The sequence below is a fragment of the Otolemur garnettii genome, unplaced genomic scaffold, assembly GCF_000181295.1.
Source record: "Otolemur garnettii isolate 467f Iridium unplaced genomic scaffold, OtoGar3 scaffold00043, whole genome shotgun sequence".
NCBI classification, from domain to species: Eukaryota; Metazoa; Chordata; class Mammalia; order Primates; family Galagidae; genus Otolemur; species Otolemur garnettii.
The window spans coordinates 2,671,352-2,690,760 of NW_003852438.1; the positions used below are offsets into that span (position 1 = coordinate 2,671,352).

The 19,409-nt window shown below is 38.1% G+C and overlaps 1 pseudogene; it reads left to right on the forward strand.

Annotated features, from left to right (window-relative positions):
* The first annotated feature begins 6,436 nt into the window (after positions 1–6,436).
* LOC100967089 lies at positions 6,437–6,980 on the forward strand (annotated as a pseudogene).
* The last annotated feature ends 12,429 nt before the right edge of the window (positions 6,981–19,409 follow it).

Consider the following 19,409-nt stretch of genomic DNA (forward strand, 5'->3'; position numbering starts at 1 on the left):
AAAAAAAAAAAAAAGCAAGAAAATAAAGTCTTACCCAAAATTGAGAGAATGTAAGGATTGAGATAACTTTATAGAAGCAGATACTTTTATGTCTATAACTGTGGTTTTGGGAATGAAAGAGTACAGCAGTTTTGGACAGGCTATTCTCACTGTTTTCCAGAATTGCTGGCCTTCCCATAATAAAGCTAGCTGAACCTAATCCATCAGCATATTGAGGGTCTAGCTGCCTGGACAGTGACAGGCAGCTAGACCCTCTTTGTCCAGTAACACTGCCATTAGGGAAATCTGAGTTTCAAAACTTGCCCCCCACTTCTCCTTGAATTTTATGACCAGCTACATGAACACAAACACGTTTAAACAAGGAGAAACATCTGAACAGCCAGGTTTTCCTATGCTGTGACCTTTTAATAAAGTCTGGATTTTTTTTTACATAAATATTAGACGCCTACTGCTGTGTGTAATAAAGTCATTAAATCCTTTAAGCCCACTTAGAGCTAAATTTTGGTTTTTGAAAAACTGAATTTCAGCAGTTTTCACTCTGAAGGTGTACCTCTGCATTTCTTTTCTGTTGACTAAAAGATTAGTTTGTACTACAGTGATCTCATAAATCTGCAACATTACATACCAGCCTGTATATTTGGACATGTTTAGTGTATATTATACTGTAAAAATAGAAAATTTGCTGGACATTGTAACACAATTTGCCTCTATGTGAATACTGCAAAAATGGATCAGTAATTAAAGCCCAGTAATTTTCCAAAGTAGTGCCCTCAAAGAGCAGGAGGGGCCTATCTATGCTTCAAATGGCTGTGAGTGGCAAAGACAGATATTCATGAGAAATGTGTGCAGATAGCATGCCACTGTTCCACTCCAGTAGTATTCTGGCTAATCAGTACTTCAGTCATGCAGTATTACCAATTGGTAGCTTGTGAATGTCATTTGAAGAAAATCAAATATTTAAATATTTGAGTTGTAAACAAATGCATTTTTATATATGAAGAAACTTATGGAAACTTATGCAGCATGTCTGTTAATCAATTTGCTATCTAGAAAATCTTTTAATGAGACCAGGAGCGTGTATTTTCACTACCATAAATATCATAAAATGCTTATTTTGAAACTTTCATTCAAATTTTAATCTGAGTACAGATTAGCTTGTAATTGATTCGTTTTTGTAACTCTTGTTAAAATATGCAGTATTATTTTGGTTCAGCAAAACAATTTTATATCCTCAAAGATAATGCTTATGTAACAAAAAAGTATTCCAGGCCAATGCAGTGGCTCACACCTATAGTCCTAGCACTCTGGGAGGACGAGACTGGTGGATTGCTTGAGCTCAGGGGCTGGAGAACAACCTGAGCAAGAGCAACTTTTCTCTAAAAATAGCCAGGCGTGGCCTCAGTGAGCCTGTCGTCCCAGCTGCTGTGGAGACTGAGGCAAGAGGATTGCTTGAGCCCAGCAGTTTGAGGTTGCTGTGAGCTATGACTCCACGGCTTCCACGGCACTCTACTGAGGGCAACAAAATGACACTCTGTCTCAAAAGTATTCCAGAGAGGTTAAATATAACTTGTCCAAGACTCACATGTGCCTAAATCTGGACACACAGGTCCTCTTAATTTCAGATTCTATATCTTGATGTTGGGAATTTTTCTGAAAACGTCTGAACTCTAGAGATGTGTGTTTTTCAAAAAACTCTTGAAATTAATAAGTATTCTTTCGATGCTTTGGAATGCCAAGGAAAATATCCTGTAGACACATTAATTACAAACAGCATTTTTTCTATATGAAGAGGATGAAAGACTTTCCCCATTTAAACCAATTTAAGTGTTACAAATTCTTCTAGTCCTTTCTGACGTACAAATGTGTTACTTTGGGTAATTTTCTCACCAAAAAAAAAAAAATTTCTTTGCTACAAAACATTGAAAAAATAATTTGTTAATTTAAGGTTTTTAAGGCTATAATCAAATAGCTCTCTCTAAATCTCCTATGATAGCTAACGTTTATTAAAACCTTAAAGTGATTTATCTCACTTAATCCTCACAACTGTATAAAAGTAGGAGCATAAACTGCCCCATTTTACAAATGAGGAAAGTGAGGTGCAGAGAAGTTTTGGTCTCACAGCTTGGCTGGGGGTAGGACTAAGATGACAATCCTGGTGGTCCAACCACCCTTCACAGCTGCCTCCAAGGTATATAGTTGATTCAGGCTCTTGCCAGCTCAAGCACTCAAGTTAGATTTCTACAGAATACTTATATTTGAATTTTTCTAATTAGACGTCTCCAAAGACTGAGCACCATTTTCTTCTATACAGGGACATTTAAGAATGTTTATTTCAGAAACTCTGCTATGGCCACATAGGAATTAGACGTAAAGGAACAGAACGATGACTTGATTAAGATGGATGATTCTTCACTGATCAAACCAGATGCCAAATGCTTGAAAAAAGGTATTAATCACATATAAGTGAGAAATGCTATCTATGTTGGACAAGATAAACAGTTTCCCATTTTAGCAATTAGCATTAATTGAACATGAGGGCCTATAGCTGGGGTCCTCAAACTTTTTAAACAGGGGGCCAGTTCATTGTCCCTCAGACCCTTGAAGGACCGGACTGAGGGCCCCGGGATGCATCGGCTGCTAAGCAGGACAGGCAGCAGCAGCAAAAGCGCCCGGCGGGCCAGATAAATGTTTTAGGTGGACTGCATGTGGCCCGTGGGCCATAGTTTGAGGACGCCTGGCCTATAGAATAGAGTGATAACCTAGTCTTTCCAACATGTTCTAAGGGCCCATTTGTATTTGCATGTCTTTTTAAATAAAGTTCTAGAAGTAAACATGTGTCTTATTTGTTTCAATCATGATTCTGGTGCTCTGTCCATCCACTGTGAACAAGAATTAAGTCAAGCAGTACAAACAAAAGCAATTTTTTTTTTTTGAGGGGTAGGTCTCAAATTCCTAGACTCAAGCAGTCCTCCCACTGCAGCCTCCCAAAGTAACTTACAGTGGCACAGGGGCCACTATGCCTGGCCTTTGTGTTTAAAGGTTAGGTTCGCAAACAGGTGTGTCTCAAGGCTCAAGGAAAATGCATGTTGTTCCATTCCTCAGTACAGAAACTTCCTGTGATCATTTTCTCTCTCTGCTCCAACTTACATTCTAGGAGAAGAACATCGATAGTTTTTAGTAACTTATATTCAAGTTTTACATTTCCAGTTAATTTCACCATAGAAGAAAAGGCAGAAAATCAATAGTCTTAAAAGGTAAAATCTTTTGTATTGTAAGACCTTTTGAAAAAGAAGAAAAATCTTAAATGTATGCGATCCACATTGGAGTAGGAAACACAAAATACTATAAATATTAAGACCTTGAAAATGTAAATGCAGCAACACAATTTGGATATTGAAAGTGTTTCTGATGCCTTTCTAGAAGAACCATAAATTACAGGGACTTAGGAGAAAAAGCCCAACAAAATTGATTCTTTGTATTATATACACACATTTGTCAAACTCAAGAAAAATACATGGCTGACTCAGCCTCTTTCCTGAGTTAAAGTCCAGAAACTACAAAAAAGTTTTCCATCAAAAATTGAAACATCCAGGTGCTTTTGTGCCCTAGTTACTTGTAGACCAGATGACCCCATGTGATAATACCAAGTCAGTGGCTTAACTTTAATGATTTGAAAGAATTCTATCTTTATTCAAGACATAACTGACATACAAAAATGGTTAGTAAATTACAACTACATTCGTGTACCAATATATTTTGAATAAAATGGAGGTAATACTGTATTTTACTCCATGTTGACTTCAAATAGTTTGAAAAATTAGAAGAGTTTTGAAAGAAATACTTCCAATGAAAAGTGTCTTGAGAAAGGAGCTAAGTTTTTTTTATTCTGTCAAACATATAGCAGAAAATAAGTTCCTATAAAAAATTTCTTAAATCCTGTACTATGTAATATTAACAACATAGTTTATCACATGACCTAATTTACTACTGGATTTTTCACACGGTGTTTCTAGAGAACAAAGTTCAGAAATTATAGCGTTAGAAAACAAGCTCATTATTAAAATTTCATTCAAGGGCATCTCATAGCATTAAATTTCCTCTTCTGTTCTTTCACTTGATCTCTGTAAAATTCTCCTTACCTAACATAAGCCTATAACAACTTGCTGACCACTCTTTTTCATGGAACAACATGCCAAAAGCATTTTTTTTTAAAGAAGCAAAGTTCAGTGAAAAATGATAAGATATGAATTGAATCTGCATCTCCATTTCTGATAGCTATGCATTTGTTTAGGGACAGTGCATTATACCAAATACTACCAAGTGCTGAATAGAACTGGATCCCTAGCTTTTGTGTATACCAGAAATGCATTCTTTACATCTTGGCCTAAGGATATTGGAAATGCATCTGCATCTTCTGTTCAGTTGTGCTCCAGAACTATTTCTTAAGAAACTTGGTGATCCTTTGACATGAGTATCTCAGAGTTCATACAAACCTTACATTAATAAAGCAACTAAAGGTGCAAGTTAAAAGTGTGACTTAGTTAATATGTCTAAGAGAAAATAACTGTTTATTGGTCAAAACTTCTGTTTTAATACAGCCATTAAAAAGGATGGTGACTGTACAACTTTTGTATTAATTTGGATAGAGTTGAAATACATTCTTCGGGCTCGGCGCCTATAGCTCAACCTGCTAAGGTGCCAGCCACGTACACCTAGGGTGGCGGGTTCGAATCCCCAGCCCGGACCGCCGGGCAGCAATGACGGCTGCAACCAAAAAATAGCCGGGCGTTGTGGCGGGCGCCTGTGGTCCCAGCTGCTTGGGAGGCAGAGGCAAGAGACTCGCTTGAGCCCAGGAGTTGGAGGTTGCTGTGAGCTGTGATGCCATGGCACTCTACCCAGGGGGAAAGCTTGAGGCTCTGTCTCAAAAAAAAAAAAAAAAGAAAGAAATACATTCTTCGTAGTAAAGCATCACAAGAATGGAGAAGCAAGAATCCAATGTACTCAATTCTGATATGAGGACAATTGATGCTAGTACATGGTTGAGGGAGGGGAGAGAGGGAAGAAGGGAAGAGGGGGTGGGGCCACAGTGTTTGACACACCTCTTGGTAATGGGACACTATAATAGAGGGACTTCACCCAGCAAATGGAAACAGTATAACCTGGCTCATTGTACTTTCAATGATTCCCCAACAATAAAAAAAAAAAAAAACTTCTGTTTTAAAATATGAATACCAAATAAAGTTTCTGTTATTTTACATTTTTCCTGATGTGAACCCTTTTTTGCTTTCATTTATGATAATCACTACAATAAAAACCACCTAAGTCTAACTAAGACTAGAATAAGCTACCTTGCTGATTATGAGGGATATGTTTTTAAAATTAAGTACATAATATTTAGTACAGTAGCAAGTGTTTCATAAATTCTTTTTTAATGATAATGATTCTGTAGCTGAAATGTATTCCCACTGAATACAAACTAATTGACTAAAAGTAGTACTTTATGCCACCCCTTTCTTTGGAAGAAAAGGGAGATTTGGGGCCCAGAGCCTCTCAGATCTGTAGGATCTGCAGTGGAGGCAAATCATTATCTCCACCCAACTCTGCATTTTAAAAATGTCTAAAAAGAATAGCCTTCACCACTATCTTCAACAATTCTGTTCTAATAAGACATTAATTTAGCATTCATATTTTTATTTGTTGTAACAGGTAAGTCACCCATTTAAGACTCAGTTCTGTTTAACATATCATCAGATGGCTTTTATCTGCAAGTCAAGTCTTTGGAATGCCAAATAGATTTTATAATGGATACCAGCCAGCCCCAACGCTCTTTTTAGTCCCATCCTATTCACTGCCCCACCCTACTCCTCCCTCCACTCCTATTTTCCTCATCATACTTCAGAAACTGAAATTACAACCATCTTTTCTTTTTTCTTTTTTTTTTTTTCTAAGACAGAAACTCACTGTGTCACCCTGGGTAGAGTACCGAGGCATATCTTAGCTGGAAATAACTTCAAACTCTTGGGCTTGAGCAATCCTCTTGCCTCAGCCTCCCGAGTAGCTGGGAGGACAGGTGCCTACCACGACACCCAGCTAGTTTTTCTATTTTTAGTAGAGATAGGTATCACTCTTGGTCAGTCTGGTCCTCAAGTAATCCACCTGCCTCAGCCTCCCAGAGCTCTAGAATTACAGGCATGAGCCACCATGCCCTGCCTGAAATTAAAACCATCTTAACTTTGATGAACCCCCAAATTATATGTCATTTTCCTCTTGGTGATAGTTGTACGGCAGCAATCAACTAAGAATACCCTTTGCTATTCTGTTCATCCTAAATATGTGATGAATTGTATTTCACGAATAGTACTGCTACAAAAATGTAGGGAATAAAAACAAATGGGTCAGTAACGAGGCTGAGAGACTGTTCGCAGAACCCATGAAGATGAACACCAGAGGATCACAGCTAAAGGACGGTATTCCAGTCACTGAACTTTCAGCAAGCGGACCTTTTTAAAGGCATGATCTTCAGACAGGTTTTTCTTGTGTGAAAAATGAACTTTTGCCTAGTCATCCTCTTGAATTATCAGAAAAAAATTACCAGGTCAACCAAGATAAGATGAATTTTTCCACACTGAGAAACATCCAAGGCCTATTTTCCACACTGAGAAACATCCAAGGCCTATTTGCTCCACTAAAACTACAGATGGAATTCAAGGCAGTGCGGCAGGTTCAGCGTCTTCCATTTCTTTCAAGTTCAAACCCTTCACTGGCTATTTTGAGAGGTAAAGATGAGGCTGTTGGATTTGAAGATCTTCTTAATGATCCATCACAAAGTGGAGTAATGGGAGAACCACACCTAATGGGGGAATAGAAACTTGGTTTACTATAATGCTTCGTGCTGTTTGTGAAAACAGAGGGGCCGCATCTTCTTTATGGTTGTCTTTTTACTGTGATTTGATGTATACGACATTAAAAGTGCTGACGTGAAAAAAGCAAAAGGACATCCATTAATTTTTTTTTTTTTGGTTTTTTTACAATTTTTAAAATTTGAGATAAGGTCTCACTCTATTGCCCTGGGTAAAGTATAGCAGCATTATAACTCATTGCAACCTCAAAACACCTGGGCTCAAACCTTGCTCCTGCTTCATCTTCCTGAGTAGATGGGACTACAGGTGTATGCCACCATGCCCAGCTACTTTTTCTATTTTTTGTGGAGATAGGGTCCGTCATGTTGCTCAGACTACTCTTAAGCAGTCCTCCTGGTTTGGCCTGCCAAAGTGCTAGGATTACAGGTGTGAGCCCCTCTTCCCAGCCCATCTATTAGTTTTTTCTTAAAAAGAAGAACATTCAACACTTCACTAATACATATTAACAACATTGGCTGATCTCATCTGATTCACATTGCAATTTTTTTTAACCTCTTAGGTTAAAATATGTTTTTCCTTGACAAAGAATAAAATTAACCAAAAATATATAATAATCTGTAGGCTGCTACACTGCTTAGCACTATAAAATACGAAATGTGGGATTTCGTTCTCCTTAAAAAAACTAGGAGTAGGAAAGATAAAATTGCTCCAACTTTGGTGTCATTAATTGAATCTCTGCTACCTGTTCCATAACAGACGAAATTGCTTGTGCTGTTTATTTTTTATATGTATCAGTGAGGATTCAGATAATATAACTTCCCCAACCCTCGCTCCCAGCTCGAAGTTTCATTTATACAACCCTATTCTAAATGCAGGACAAGTGGAAAGTGGTATGGGAACAATTTGATTCGTGTTTTACCAAAGGCATTTTTCATTCAGGTTAAAGGTAATCAGAGACTTCCAAATCATTACAAACACCTCTCAATCCCCTACTTACATATAGGCAAATATGGATCTTTGGAAATTAGGTAAGAATAGTTTCTATTTTTTGTATTATTTATTCAGTTTTTTGAATAAAGCTGTCATCCTAGGTAGAGTGCCATGGTGACATCATAGCTCATAGCAACCTCCAACTCTTGGGCTCAAGCGATCCTCTTGCCTCAGTTTTTCTACTTTTAGTAAAGACAGGGATCTTGCTCTGACTCAGGCAGGTCTCGAACCCGTGAGCTCAAGCAATCCATCCACCTTGACCTCCCAGAGTGCCAGGATTACAGGTGTGAGCCACTGTACCTGGCCTAGATAAGAATAATTTTAATGTGAAATAATAGCAGCAGTATAGTAGAAACCATGATTGTAAGGCTTCACTGATGCATGCATCTGGTGGGGAATGAGTGCATGATTAGTGCCTTGTATAGATGTAAAAACTGTCATTATGGCTTCTTAGTAGGATAATTGATTCTGAGTAAGTGAAGAAGTTCTATTGGTTGTCTTAATTTTTTTGTTGTTGCTGAGCTTTTGCGGTTTGTATGTTTGTTATGTTGATCACACACACTTGTGAGGACAAAAGCCTATGAAAAGGAAGGTGTGTTCAAGATATAACTAAATCTAGCAGTAGTACTAATAAGACTAGACAAACACACAAAATTTAATAGAGAGCAGGGACAATAACAGTACACTAAAGGACTATTGGAGGCAACTTGTTCCTTGATAAATGCAATGATAGCAAACAACCACGCCTAGCATAAAAACATGTGGTGGTGAAACATGAACCAAATGTGTCATATATTTAGCATTCACCAGTTTTATTCTATGGCATGCCATTTTCTATATAGTGCCAGAATTTTCCTGTCACTACGTAGGACAAGAAAGTGAGTTTTGTGTTTTAAAATAAAACATAACAAAAGACCAGCTCTACCTTTAAAGCAATAAACTGAAGTTTTTTAAACAGAAGTTTAAACTCAACAAGGAACATGAAGACCATTTTAAAAGCTTAAACTTGCTTATCCTGTTCAGGAAAGGCCCTTTTACATTAACTTGGTGATGGCAGTCCCAAGGCCAAGAGAGCAGAGCCTGAAGCCTGCTACACAGATTGAATTGCATTTGATCAATATTTTAGGTACAACCACGACCTCGTTATCTGCTTGTGAATTTCCCATGGGCAGTAACTATTCCCAGACCACCTGAACCTCTCATTCAATATCAGCTGAGGGCCCCCATGGTCACACTGCAGTGTGTGCATAAGGGAGGTGAAATCATTTACAATTTAGTCTAGCCCAAGAAAAGAGTTTAGGCAGGCAAATCCATTGAGTGGAAGAAATCCATTAAATTTAATTCGAAGTTTATTATAGTTTATCCACTATGTTGGAAGAATTCCATCATTGCTTTCTCCTAATAGTAAAGTTAATGAAGAATAGATTGCTGTAGTTTCAATGAGGTCTCTGCCCACAAACATTTATTAAGAATCTGCCTCAATTGTAGCTTACTTTTAATGTGGGACAAAAACTCAACTTCTGCCCACATACCTCATAACAGATTATTCTAGAATGACGTAACCATACATTTCATGAGACTACTATGCAACCAGCAGAAATATGGAATAATGGGGTCAACAAAGGATAAACACTAAAGGCAGGGTGATAGGGTCAGTTGTGGAGCAAGTACTTTATTCAGGATGCGGACGTGTGTCTGGAAGTCTTCAAAGGCTGAATCAGGGATAGTGATTGCAGTTAATACAGAACTCTCAGGTGCCTGCAGTTGGGTAGGAGAGCAAATGGGAGACATCTCTGCAAGAGTAAGCCCGCTGCCCACTTTGAAACCCCTTTGTACTTACAGGACCCATCTTCGTCTCTGACTTGACTTGCTAAATCTTATTTATTTATTTTGGGGGAGCAAGCACACATTCTTCAAACAAAAAGAAATCCCAGACATACAGAACCTGATCATCATCTTATATTGCTGCGTATTGCTATTATCTTCCATTGAGGCCTAAGCTGATTTCCGAATGACAATGACCGTGATACACCGTTGAGCCATCTGAACTATACCATACTACAATCAGAACTGTACTGTGAAGACTTTTGCCATCAAACGTACATTAGGGGCTTGTTTTGTAGGTAATTCTTATTACTTAAATTATGCAATTGAAGTGAATTAATGCAAACCTATGGTATAACATTGTCAATTATCAATAATTTGCTAGCAAGTACCATGCATTGCATGTTTCAAATAACCCATGTGTCCTCTTGAGTTCTTCCAAAATAAGAGACAAGGTTTTCATGTGGGCAGTTTATTTGAAAACAATGGCTCCATGGGGCAGGAAGAATTAGTACGAAGAATGAAAAATAGGGACGGAGGGAGGACACCAGGTTGAGTTATTGAGTGGGCTGTCACAGAGAAGCCTTTTCAAATGCTTTTCAAGAGACAAACAGGGTTAACATTTATCCACCGCCTTTCATCCCCCATTGGTTAAAGGTGGTCAGTCTATGCATATTAAGTTCTCTACTCAAGCTTTTATACAGACGTCAGTACAGAGCCTTCGCTGGGGTATTCCACACCACTGAGTCAGAAGAAGTGGGCTCAGGCAAGTTCTCTCCTATCACTCCCAATGCAAAGCCAGTCAAGACCCAAGTGGAATCGGTACCAATGGTGGAGTAAAAGGCAGATCCAAGAAGATTTAGGAGAAGTGTCTGGATATCACCAAGCTTTGTAACTGGTTGCCACAGTTTGAATTTGACCAATATGATTCTTTTTTGACTAAATTGACATTTGCATTGCTTTTTAAAAAAAGAATCTGCTTAGATATTAAGCATATGAAACCTAACTCCAAAGAGCATTTTAAAATATTTGTGTCTGCCATCGCCTATATACAATCCTTGTGTTAGCAGTTATTGCTAAAACTGGCCCCAGTAAACATTCAATAATCATTTGCTAAAAGAATGAAAAATGTAAGACATAGTTAGAAGAACAACTTTATCCATTAATTAAGTGATGGTCTATGATCCTCTACTAGCTTGATTCTAGCATGTGTGTACTTTAAAATTATAAAAGTTATGTTTTAAAGAATCAGTCTATATATCAGATGTTCCTCTACAACTAAAATGCCTCCAAAAAGTCTGAATTTATAATGCTTCTCTTTATAAAAATAGAGAAAATCTAAGTGTTAACCAACAAAGAGGGTCTGGCCTGCTTGTCACTGTCAGCTAGATGTAGAGATGGGCGTTCGGTTCACCAAGCTTTATTGTCAAAAGGCCAGCAATCTGGGAAACAGCGGGAGCAGCCTCTCAGTTCTGTTTTGTCTGAGTTACAGTTCTATCATTTTTTTATAATGAAATACAAGGAAACAACCCTAGAAAGTTTTAACTTTATCTGATAGGTAGTAATATCGAAGTAGTCTTGATTCTAAGAACATAAATGTTTAAATAACAGAAAGACAACTTTCACTTTAACACAATATCTGAGAGAATCATTAAAGAAAACGTCACCATCAAAGTAACCTCTACTTTACCACGATCACAACACCTATTGTCTATGTGTGACTTACGTCCTCAGAGTCTCCGGAGGTAAACATCCTCACCATCGTGGTGAAACTTTAACTACATCACCATGGAAGGTATGCTTGGGAAGGCTGAGCAGACTGGGTCAGCTGGACTGTTTAGCTTCTCAGACTCCATCTTACAGGCTGGTTTTCTGGCTTCATAAGGGTAGGCCTGGCGCCTGTGGCTCAAGTGGCTAAGGTGCCAGCCACGTACACCCAAGGTGGCAGGTTCGAATCCAGCCTGGGCCTGCCAAACAACAATGACGGCTGCAACCAAAAAAAAAAAAAAACAATAGCCGGGCATTGTGGCGGGCGCCTGTGGTCCCAGCTACTTGGGAGGCAGAGGCAGAGACTCGCTTGAGCCCAGAAATTGGAGGTTGCTATGGGCTGGTTTTCTGGCTTCATAAGGGTAGAATAAGATTCTATTAGATTTGTCACAAATAGACTTCTCATCTTTGATAAGTCTCTTTCTTTTCTCTTTCAAATTGAGGTTGTATGTGTATATTGCACTTGGCTACATTCTTTTAATCTATATCGTCTTTTTAACATCTGAGATATTAATATATTATAAAATTCACTCACTTTAAGTAGGTAATTCAATGAATTTTAGTATATTTATAGTTGTATACCATAATCACAATCTAATTTTAGAACATTTCCATCACCCATTTATAATCATCTGCACTGCCAACTGTAGACACTATTTATCTTTCTGTATTTAAATACTTGCCTTTCTTTGGCATTTTATATAATGTACATAAATGCTTTTGAGGGTCATCCTTGTTGTTAACTTATATCTTATAAAACCAACATATGTTCTTTAGGCTGTCTCCTAATCATTTTATTTCAGTTTTAAGGTAAAATTTCCGCTATACACCATGTTAGATAAAGTCATTGAAAGAATCACAGAATTGGGTACGCAAAACTGAAATGGATATTCCTAACAAAGAAGAATCTGTCTTTTTATATAACTGCTATTATTTTCCAGTTAGAAAAATAATAGACTCAGCATGTTAAAATACTGAAAATACAGAAGTACCAAAAAGTATAAAATTTTATCTTAATTTTTCAATAAAATAATGCCATACCTAATACCACAATGTCTTCTTATCTTTCATTTATTCTTAAAAGATTACTTTTTCTACTGTCAAACCATCTGAAAAGCTTCAAGAATAGTAGGATAAATACCTTATATTCTTCACCTAGATTCTCCAGTCGTTAAATTTTATTTTTCTGAGACAAAGTCTCACTATGTTGCCCTCAGTAAAGTGCTGTGACATCACAGCTCACAGCAACCTCCAACTCTCAGGCTTAAGCAATTCTCTTGCCTCAGCCTCCCAAGTAGCTGGGACTGCAGGTGCCTGCCACAATGCCCAGCTATTCGTTGTTGTTGTTGTTGTTGTTGCAGTTGTCATTGCTGTTTAGCAGGCCTGGGCTGGGTTCAAACCCGCCTGCCTTGGTGTATGTGGCCAGTGCCCTCACCACTGACATACAGGCATCGAGCCCAGTTGTTAATGTTTTATCACATTTACTTTTTCTCTGTGTAACACTCTCTCTCTCTCCATATCGATCTCCCTCTCTCTTATTAGTTGCCTCACACTTCACTTCTCAAGCCTTCCATGTGCATCTTCTAAGAACAATGGCGTTCTTCCTCACAATCACAATACTTCAATCACACTTGGGAAATTAAACGTTTAAATAATGCTGTTATCACATTCAAATCTTCCCAATATTGTTCTAATCATGTCCTTTATAACTTAAAAAAAATCCAAGAGTCAGTTGAAGAAAATCATTGTATTTAGTTATGTTCCTTTACCCTCCTTGAGTCTGAAACGATCCCTTGTTTTTGCTTTCTTTCCTGACACTGACATTTTTGAAGATGGCAGCCCAGTGTGTCCCACCAGCTAGATTTGTTTGATTCTTTCTTTATAATTAGTTTCAGTTTAAATGGGGGGGGGGTGCAGGTAGGAATACTAGATATCAGTTGTTTTAGCTTCTCAGTGTTTAACTTCAGGGTGTTCCCCAATGTGATTGTTATATATAAGTGTTTATGCCCTGCCTTTAAAAAACAAGCATTATATTATCATTTCGCCATGATATAAAAATTCTTTAAAATTATCACTTTTAGGGCCAAGCATGGTGGCTCATGCCTGTAATCCTAGTACTCTGGGAGGCCAAAGTGCGTGGACTGCTTGAACTCAGGAGTTGGAGACCAGTCTAAGCAAGAGCAAGACCCGGTCTGTATTAAAAATACAAAATCTAGCTGGGCTTTATGACAGGCACCTGTAGTCCCAGCTGCTTGAGAGGCTGAGGCAAAAGGATTGCTCAAGCCCAAGAGTTTGAGGTTGCTGTGAGCTATGACACCATGGCACTCTACCCAGGGCAATTGAATGAGACTATGTGTCAAAAATAAATAAATAAAACAAATAAAATTATCACTTTTGATGGATACATAACAATTCATCATATGGTATCACTGTTTAATTGACAGGTAAGTCTTCTGTTATTACATGTTTATTTTCATATTTTACTGCTGTAAAAATGCTATATTAAACATTTTTAGATACAATATTTGTCCATATATATGAAACTGTTAGAAATGTAATTACCTAACATTATTGGGTTAAGGAGTACAAAAGTTTAAATATTGACGAATTGCTTTAAAGAATTGTGGTAAGCAGCATTCAAAATGATTCCTGACTTCCAGTCATCATACCCTCATGTAGTCTGCATCCACATTTTACCAGGATGGGTGTGTGTGACTAATACAGCAAAATGATGCTATGTCACGTAATAAGGTTGGATTACAAAAAACCCTATAGTTGGCTGGGTGGTGGCACATGCCTATAATCCTAGCACTCTGGGGGGCCAAGGTGGGTAGATCACTTAAGCTCAAGAGTTTGAGAGCAACCTGAGCAAGAGCAAGACACTATCCTCTAAAAACAGTCAGGCATTGTGGGCTCAGGCAAGAGGATAGCTTGAGCCCAAGAGTTTGAGGTTGCTGAGAGCCATGACACCACTGAAGTCTACTGGGAGCAAGAAAGTGAGGCTCTGTCTCAAAAAAAAAAAAAAAAAAGACCTCTCTAGCTTATATCTTGGTCAGTTGTCCTCTTGGAGCCCTGAGAGAAGGCAGCTATGGTACTGTGGGAACAATAAAAAGTCCACGTGGCAAGGAACTAAAGCCTTTGGTCAACAGCCAGTGTGGCACTGAGACTTGCCAACAACCACATTCATGAACTCGAGCGTGGATTCTCCTGCCCCACCAAGTCTGAGATGATTATCCCCAGCTGACAACCTACAACTTCCTGAGTGAACCACTAAGCCATTGCTGCATCTCTGACCCATAGAAGCTGTAAAGTAATAAGTGTTTACTGTTTTGAGCCACTAAGTTCTGCGATCATTTGTTACCCAACAATACATAACTGGAAGAAGAGAGTTTAAATCAGTTTGTATTCTCACCAGCAGGGTTATGAAGGCCTGTCTTAACCTACAGAGTCGTATCATTTTAAAAATTATTCAAAATTCAAAGGTTAAAAAATAAAGCCATCTCTGTTTTAATTAAGTTCACCTTTTGGGGGGGAAAATTGAATAGTCATGAAATTGCATTTTGTGAAGGAAGTATTCTGTCATTGGCCTACTTTTTCTTTGAGACCAAAGTTTTCTTATTGTTACAGGTGAACTCATTTTCCTTTTCCAGTTATATTGATGATAAATAGTTTTCCCAATTTTAAAATGTGCCTTTTACTTTTGTTTATCATGCTTTTTTGGCATTTAGGAATTCTACATTCTTGTATTGTCAAATTTATCAATGTTATTATTTGTGATTTCTTCCAATATCTTGGTGCCTTGGGAGAACTGTTATGAAGAAACATAAGGTAAGAAAGGGCATTACAGAAATTCGGGGTAGTGTAAGGTGTTAATTTGTAAAGAATAGTCCAAAAAAGGAGACATGTGAGCAGAGATCTACAAGAAAGAAGTCTGAAAGAGGAACATTCCAAGTATTAATTTTAGCAATTTTTTTAGCATCCATTGATCCTTTTATCTGCTAATATGGTGGGTTAGACTGACAGATATTGGGATAAATATTATTTGATGAAAATGTATTTTTAATACATTATTGAATATAATTTGTTAGTACTTTAGGAATTTTATACCTAAATTTATAAATGAAATTAGCTCACAATTTTCTTTCCCTAAACTATCTTGTCTGGTTTATTTCTAAAAACAAGCTTTGGGTTTTGCTGATTATCAATGCTTTTATCATTTTTTTCCTATTTCCCTAATATTCACTATTTATTTTCTTTTTCTTTGTTTTTTAAGTTGCACGTGTAGCTCAATTGTTTTTAATCTGTCTTATGTTTTAAATAAATTCATTTATATTTATGCATATCAATGCAAGTATTGATATGTTGCATATATAAAAATAGTTCATAATTTCAGTTGGGCATAGTAGCTCATACCTTTTATCCTAGCTCTCTGGGGGTTGAGATGTGAGGATTCCTTGAGCTTTGCAGTTCAAGAATAGCCTGAGCAAGATTAAGAACCCCCCATCTCTACAAAAAATAGAAAACTTAGCCAGGCCTGGTGGAAAGCACCTGTAGTCCCAGCTACTGAGGATTCTGAGGCAAGAAAATGTCTTAAACCCAGGAGTTTAAGGTTGATATGAGCTGAGATGACCCTATTGCACTCAGTGACAGAGTGAGACCCTGACTCAGAAAAAAAAAAAAATTGTAATTTCCATTGTAATTTCCTCTTGAATCTGTAAGTTCTTTAATAGAGTGGTTTTTTCATTTGTACCTCTTGAATCTATTTTAAAGATAAAGAAACTAAATTATAGAAAAATTTAGTGTCTTACTCGAAATTGTATAGCAACTGATGGCCTGAAAATAAAGACTGCTGATTACTATTCCACTCTGATGTTCCTTAATTCATATTCTTCCCTATTAGAAAGTTTCTTGAAATTAAACCAAAATTGCCCTTTTTTGGAGACAGATTCTCACTTTGTCATCCTCAGTACGGTGCTATGGAGTCATAGCTCACAGCAACCTCAAACTCTTGGGGTCAAGAGATTCTCTTGCCTCATCCTCCCAAGTAGCTGGGACTGCAGGTGCCCACCACAATACCTGGCTATTTTTTTTTTTTTTTGAGATAGGGTCTTGCACTGGCTCAGACAATGCACCTGCCTCAACCTCCCAGAGTGCTAGGATAAACCAAAATTGTCTTTAACTCATGTGACACCTAGGAATCCACTTTTGCCTAAGCCTTATACTAAGTATATTTAGGCAATTTTCTACAGCCAGTATTTATTAATTTCTAGACGTATCATTTGGCATGGTGCTTAGCTCATATTAGGCTCTCAAGGAAAAATTTATTGAGGGAATTTTTATTTAATGAATGTTTAAGGAGTGTTATCAATGCCACTTATGAGCATTATTAAACATCAAGTTGTAAGTCCAGGGACAGAAGGAAGCGGTCTGCCTTACCATAGCACAAGTCCAGTAGATGCGTAATAAAGATGACATTATGGGGGAAGCAAGTAACAATTTATGAAATAATAAAAATAAATTATAAATGACAACAACCAACTTTTATGAAACATCTACTGCTATAAGAAGTAGGTCTTATTGTCCTCACTGACAAGGAACCCCAAACAGTTTGGGTCACTTGCCCAGATGACACAGACGTAACAACCCTTTGGCTCAGAATGCGAATCTGTCTGACCTCACAGCTCTTCCTCTTTGCAGCAAGCCATAATCTTTTCTCAGAGACCTTATTTTAGAACTTTCCTCCTCGCTCTAGCCCAGATCTTGCCATCCCCTCTGGCTATAACTGGGAAAGGGAAGCTCTGCAGCAAGGGAAAGGTGTGTAGTATCAGGGGTCAGTTGTCTATAAAGACAAAACACTTTGCCACAGGTTAAATGAAACCTCATTGTATTTTCATGTCTTTGAGAATAATTTTTGTTTTGCAGGGAAAAGAATTGCCTAAGGCAGAAACAACAGACAGTTCAGCCATTATCATACTGCTTACCTTTCTAAGTCCTCAGTAAAGCTGTAAACCAAGGGAATCTGATGTCAGAAACTGCACTACCATATTAAGGATATTGCACTTGCAGTATCAGTATGAACTGTGAACTCCCTTGTGCATATTTTCTGTAGGCTTCTTTTTTTTTTTTTTCTGGCAACCTTGTTGCCCTCTGTAGAGTGTTGTGGCATCACAGCTCACCGTAACCTCAGACTCCTGGGCTTAAGTGATTCTCGTGCCTCAACCTCCCGAGTAGCTAGGACTACAGGTATCTGCCACAATGCCTGGCTATCTTTAGAGACAGGGCGGGGCAGGGGGTGTCTCGCTCTGGCTCAGGCTGGTTTTGAACCAGCAATCCACCTGACTCAGCCTCCCAAGTGGGGGATTACAGTAGTGAGCCACTGTACCCATCCTTCTCTAGGCATCCTTAAAACATGTAGGGATTTCGCCTCTGTTATTGAATAAAAGTATGTTACCAATATAATATAAAAATACCTTACCAATATAATTTGGTGTTATAAATAACAATTCTTTCACCTAAAACTATTTTTTGATTATTTTATAAATTGATTATAGTTGCTACTTTTATTGGCTTTGTACTTCTTTTTTTTTTTTTTTTTTGAGACAGAGCCTCAAGCTGTCCCCCTGGGTAGAGTGCTGTGGTGTCATAGCTCACAGCAACCTCCAACTCCTGGGCTCAAGCGAGTCTCCTGCCTCCGCCTCCCAAGTAGCTAGGACCACAGGCGCCCACCACAATGCCCGGTTATTTTTTGGTTGCAGCCATCATTGTTGTTTGGTGGGTCCGGGCTGGATTCGAACTCGCCACCTTAGGTGTATGTGGCTGGCGCCTTAGCCACTTGAGCCACAGGCACCGGGCCACTCTACAAAAATATTGACAATCATCATTCTGGGTGGTGAATTATGGGTGGTTTAAAAAAATTGTTTGCATTTTTTATGTTTCTCTAGTGGGTATTTATTATCTTTTGCCAGACCTGAGTCAAAGTCAAAAGCCAGATAAGAGGCCAAGGGACAATTTTGCTGGAAAGATCCTGCTGCTGCCTGCTGTCTTTCCATAGGAACCCTTCTTGGGACAGCCCTGACTTGATTGCTGTAGGCAGCTTGTAGGTATGTCCAGTGGGCAAGGGGTGGGGGGAGCAGCAGGAGAGGAGAAATCCAAGGGAGAGGTCCTGACAGTCTTACCTCTCTGAGCAGAAGCCAGAGCTTCCTAAGTCTGTGGTTACAAACAGTGCTAACTCATTATGGGTAAACTGGAAATTACATGTGGATCCACGTGGAAGCTGAATATCCGGTATCCATGTTCTCCATATCACTTACCAGCTTGAGGTTCTAAACTAGAACCTAAACTAGGATATTATAGCAAGTTCTAGTCTTTTAATTACAATAATAGTGTAATATTTGATATATTTCTCAGTATCCTTTTGTCTCAATTTTCCCAATCTTTAAGGATCTAATAATATTATTCTCCCATTATTTCATTAAAACGTCATAAAAATTTAGGAATAAATGTTTTCTGTTTTCCTGTTCATGTTGTTGATTAGAATGTGGCTTTTTGCTACTAAATTATGTTATCTTTCGAGATCAGAAAGACTCAGGTGCGTGCCTGTGTGCGTGCGTGGGGGGTGTGTGTGTGTGTGTGACAACCGCTCCTTTTCCTTTTAAGCCTGAAGACTTTATCCACTATTTTTCTTTCTGGGAAATGAGACAGAAGAACTGAACTCCTGTCATCTTAAAAGTTTTACTGAATATCCATCCCATGTGAACATACACAGTCTCGGTGGAGAACCATGAATGATGTGACCATATAGGCCATAAGATGGAATCATTCATCAAATTAAAGAGTCATTTCCCAAAGAGACTTTTCCAGTCACTTTTCAATAGAATTGAAGCCCATGTAATTATAAGAAAAGCTAAGAAGCCTTAGGTTATTTTACAGAGGGTCAGTTAACACACTATCCTAAGTAATTTTCCCACA